The following is a 6,000-nucleotide window of genomic DNA, read 5'->3' as shown; positions in this document are numbered from 1 at the left end:
TGGAATATCACATGTATAATAGGACCAGTTTCGACCTCTTACAAGGTCATCCTCAGCTGCATTAGAATCCTATGTTTGCATTTTGTATGAATTCATAATAATTCATGAAATAGCCAGAAAAAAATGGTTATAAAAAAGAAATGGTTAACTCCATTATTCAAAAGATCAAATCCCAACCCAAAACTACACTGGTGAAACTAGCTCAACCCAAGAAAGATTATGCAACTTTCACTTTTAATAACATGTGTATATATTCTCTAACTAATATCTTTAAAAAGCATAATCTTAAAATAGCTTTCAGAACTACACATAATAGTAGGCACAGCATACATAACACCAAGACAGTTAACAGTAATAATAAATATCTTCAGTCAGGAGTTTATCGAATTAGTTGTAATAACTGCTTTACAAGTTACATAGGGTGTACTGGTAGAAATTTTATGATCAGATATAATGAACATGTCAATGCCATCAGGCATAATCATTTTTCTGCAATAGGTCAGCACATACCTGAATACAAGCCTAAATTCACGGATATAGGTAATGATTTGAAAATATTAAATACAAATCCTAAAGGTCCTTTGCTTAATATAAACGAAGAACTGTACATAACATTTGATCAATATACAAACCCCAATTACAATATTAATGAAATAACTGCAAAAATTAATATTTTATTTAATAAGATTATTCCCATCATAAAGAATGATTACCTCAGATTAGTCAACAAACAACGTCATACGCAAGCTATAGCGCAGACAGCGGACATACATGGCTCTGCACATACACATGCCCAAGCTTCCTTCACTCACCCCTCCACCCCCCTCACAACAGGCGACACCAACACCAGAAGTATGAGATACAATACGCGACAGACAGCCAAGCAGCATACATCTCAACCACTCCACAACAGTAAGCAGATTATTACAGAACTCATACAATAGTACGCAACTTATATTCAAAATTTCTAATTCGTTTATTATGACTTACAGACATTTATCAACACCAACATCATAAGAAAGGAAAGAGCCACCAACAATTACGACCTTGTAATTCAAATTGAACAATTTCCAGAACTTCAGCCAAGTCAAACAAGCCAGGTTCAAGTCACAAAAACAAAATTAGAAAGATAAAGTGGTTGAGTTTTACACAAAGTGTATCAGCTAAGGCTTATGCAAATTCAGACTTTTAACTCGCATGTTCATCAGTCCTTTTTTAAAACAACATAAGAATGTGCTGTCACTTGTTAACTTAGACTACAAATAGACATTTGCATCTAAGGCATACCTTGCAATGTTTTAAATACTTTAATGTGTTTATATGTTTGTATAATGGGCAAATTTCACATTATTTCAATGTAATATGTAACGCAAAACAACGCAAGATTTATTGTTATCAACTGTTTTAGACTCTCAAAAGAGCATTTAAGCACGTTCAACCATGTTTGCTAATATTTTAATGTAGATATGTAATATATTTTATTGAGCCATCAGCATATAATTACACTTGACTGGCGTATTTTACTGCTAATTTACTGCTATAATATTCACAAATATCAACAAAGCTCGCCTCATATATGACTAAATATTTATAAGAATGGAACTTGTTTTAACTGAATAGGCTAAAGCCTATGGTAAATTATTCTTACATTATGCATTAGAAAGAAAAGACGTATCCATTTTATTATAATTACATGTGTATATTGAGTCATTATATTATGTAATAAGAGTATTTAACTTGTTATAATTTTAGCTATATTGAAATATTGGAACTCTTAGCAAAAGTGTAATCAACATAAATGATGTTAAATTTTAAATTTGTCATAAAGCTTTTAGGAATGACGCATAATACAAAATGCAAACATAGGATTCTAATGCAGCTGAGAATGACCTTGTAAGATGTCGAAACCGGTCCTATTATACATGTGATATTCCATCATACATGTGATAATAAATAAGTATTGATTAGGTGGAACCTTTCTTTCTTTTTAAGATGATCTCAGCAGGAACCGTTTCTAAGTAGAATCTGTGAAAATGCTCTTAATGGTTCAATATAATCTAAAGGAATTTACATGTGTATCTTCTTATAAGTACATGTTAGACATGCCAAAACTCCTGAAGGCAACTGAATCTTCATAAAAGTACCAGCAATGCATGTAAATTAACTTCATTGTTTAAATTTTGTAAGAATTTACTGTATGATATAGAAATGGATACATTTTGTTTATGTATGTCAACATTAGAATATGTAAGTCTAAATTCATTTATGTATGAGAAAATTAGGATGTATAAGCCCAAGTTCAGACACACAATGCGTGATTTTTTGTCCTCTTTTTTTTTCTGGCAATGTCCTCCATTTTAAATAGCTTTGTCCTCTTTCTTTTTTATCTATTTGTATCTGGTCACCCTACATACATACATACATACATACATACATACATACATACATACATAAATACATACATACATACATATTGACTCCACCATCATTATAAGGAACAAGTGAGCTGGGATACACATGTAATTTAATCCCATGCAAACTAAGTTGGTGATATATCGTCTCGTGTGGTAGCGAAGTGGAAACCAAGGTTTTTCTGCAATCGAAGGTATTATCTTACAAGTGACAACCCTTAATTGCAGAACTACTCCAGTTGGCTTGCCACATCTGCCAAATACATGTTTTGCACACATCCCAGAAATTGGTGTATGCTAGAGCCGAATTAAAAGGTATTCTGTGGCCCTTTGCTGCTAAGTTTGCTAGAGAATCGGCATGACAATTACCAGTGATGCCAGGGTGGCCAGGAACTCACATTAGCGTTACCGTACCTCCTGATAAATATATGTCAAAACAAATCTTATGAATATTCTGAATATACCAGTTCTGGCTAACACAGGGGTTCTCCAATGCCCGGGAAGGGAGTCAGTTTCAATATAGGCTTGTTTGAGATGAGAATGCTTTATTAATGTATAATATAACTATTTATAATAGTTTTATTAAATCCGCCTTGATCAATACACTCATTAAATGAAAGAAACATTATTAATTAAACCATACATGTTTCGGGAATTCTCAACCATTCCCTTCATCAGTGGTTAGATCTAAGAATAAGACAATATGACACAATCTTTTGTTTTACAATTTGAAGGAGTATTATGTCCCAATACATCATATCAAAGAGTAAAGAGAACTTATGAAATATTATAAAAATGATCAATACATACAATTTTGGTTGAACTGAATGAGAACACTATACAAATTTAGGATCTTCAAGTTTTTCTTCTTTTCTTCTTCTTTTTGTTCCTTAAATGATTATATGCTAGCCTAAACAGTGGGTTATCTTCTGTACTTTTCTCATTTAAACTTGATTCAGAATTACATTTTTGTGTAAGGTAAATTTCTAAATTTTCCAAAACATTCATCAGTTTTCCCTTTTTGGTCGAATGTAATAATTTCATGTCATTGGAAACGTCTGTAAATTTATGATTCATTTCAACCATATGTTCTCCCATTGCCGAATATCTTTTATGTGTGGTTTAATTAATAATGTTTCTTTCATTTAATGAGTGTATTGATCAAGGTGGATTTAAATAAACTATTATAAATAGTTATATTATACATTCAGACCAGTCAATACGGACCAAACACAATATAAACCTATCATGGTTAAATTTATTAACAATGCTTTATTATTAAGAATGCTTGTCTAAGGGCAAAAGGGTCAGCAGTGAAAGAGAAATGATTTAGAAATATTTAAATCTGGTGTGTACACGGCCGCATCCACTCCCAGTGGATTGAAGTATCAGTATAGAGGACTGGAGAAAGATAATGGACATCCTGTAACAATGACAACCATATGGTTTTGGATGGGATAGACAAATTTCTAGGGGCTAATGGGTTATTTGTTCCCATAGGGGGAAGGATTAACAGAAGGACATAGAAATGAGCACAAAGCATGTGGATATATTAGAAAGTGATTGAATAATTGATGTACGAGGTACATAATTCTGAAAATGTTTTAAATGCCTATAAAATCACAGGTAACATTACAGGATACTCCATTCCTGGTAGTATCACAATAAAATAATTCGTTTCAGGAGTAAGGGGTGGGACACAACTGAGAGTAACTTCAGAATACATTTTGGAGCTATAAATTTCCTTCTGAAACATAGAGAGGAAATTCAGCTGCTTCCACAAGTATGGCATTATTTGGGGAAGAATGCAGAGCATCCAGAATAGTTTTAACATACTGAGACTGAATGGAATCATGTTTAAGCTATAGTTATTTTTGCTGCCATGTCTAAAAACATAGAACCGTAATCCGATACAGAGCGAATTATATTCTGGTATAACATTAATAATGTGCACAGTTCTGAACCCCAATTTCTACTCATTAACAAAGTAAATAATTTTCTTGTAGAGAGAAATTTGGTTTCTAAGTTGTTTCCATAAAAATTCCCTATCCAGAAGAATGCCCAGATACAAAGGATTTAGAAGATGTAGTGACCAGTATAGAAAAACCATTGACATGAAACGGAGGATAACTGGTACAGTAAGCCCAAGAAAAACACACAGCCTTAAATTTTTTTTGTGTCACTTCTAACCCATGTTCCTGAAGCCAAACAGCCATTGTCAGTAAAATAGAGTTCAAGGAGCTGTATATATTTTCGATAGACAAATGACTAAAAGTATGCCACTAAGTCATCCGCAAATTGTAAGAAACGAGCCTGATGCGTTATAATTTCCTCCAGTGATAGAGAATAAAGGGTGAAAAGAATAGGGCTTAAAATATCGCTCTGAGGCAAACCTTGTGAAGTATGTTCCTGGATGTTCGGAAGATGTTTCGGTTTTAACACCCTCTCAGAGAGCATGTTGAAAAGGAGTGCGATAAAAGGAGGGGGAAATTTATAAAAATAATTTTTGTAGCAATAAGTGAATTTCCACATTATTGTAGGCCCTTCTCAGACTGTAGAAAATAGCCATCAGAGACATTTTACGACATCGAGCTAATACGATGTCTGTTAGCAAGATATTAATAGCATCCATTGTGGATTTACCTGGTAAAAAATGCAAATTGGAATTTTGGAACTAAGTTGTAATATTTGGATTCCATTTTAATCTCTCTAAAATGATTTTCTGAAAGATTGTACAGAAACATTGACCTAGGTAATTACCCTTGTAAATGTCAGATAGTAATGGATTTTGCCTCTTTTCATTGATGAGGTACCTTAGTCGATAATAAAATACTATTATATATACAGGGAAGAATAGCCATGATGGGTAGTTGTTATAAACCTATATGATATGTCATCTATTTATAATATGAGTAAGCAACTGGCATCACAGATAAGGCTTTTTACAGAGTACAAAATAAAGCTACAATATTGTGAGCGACTACAAAAAGACCTGGACAAAGTTGTTTGAAGGACTGCAGACAATGGTACAATAATTAACGGGGTGAAAAATCTAGTTGCAAGTTTCACAAAGAGATCTCCTCTCAGTTGTAACTACTGTGTGGATGGCATGACAGTAATTCATGTGGATCACTGTAAGTACAGAACCTAGGAAAGATCTTCAATGAGGTAATCACATAAATGGAATTGTAAATAAAGCTTACAGATCTCTTCATATGGTTATAATGGTATTAAGGGATTGTAATAAAGATGTAAAGATAGGGCGTAGAGTATGGTTCTAGTGTATGGGACCCTCAGCAGGATTACTTGATATGAGAACTGGAAAAGATTCAAAGGAAAGCAGCACGATTTGTTCTGGCTGATTTCCGATGAAAGAGTATGTTACAAAAATTTCACAAACTTTGAGCTGGGAAGAATTGGGAGATGAGGCACATTTTAGATTTGAAGACTAGAGAAAACATAAATTTAACACTGGATTTAATGTTAATTGTTTAAACTGCAGCTTCAATTGAGTGCATTACAATAAATATTATAAAAGAATTTAAAACATGAAATATAAATTAATTTAGAACAGTTAAAATCACAATCA

Source organism: Anabrus simplex, chromosome 1 (assembly GCF_040414725.1).
Source record: "Anabrus simplex isolate iqAnaSimp1 chromosome 1, ASM4041472v1, whole genome shotgun sequence".
Classification (NCBI taxonomy): domain Eukaryota; kingdom Metazoa; phylum Arthropoda; class Insecta; order Orthoptera; family Tettigoniidae; genus Anabrus; species Anabrus simplex.
The sequence above is the reverse complement of the archived record's forward strand: the minus strand, read 5'-3'. Positions refer to the sequence as shown.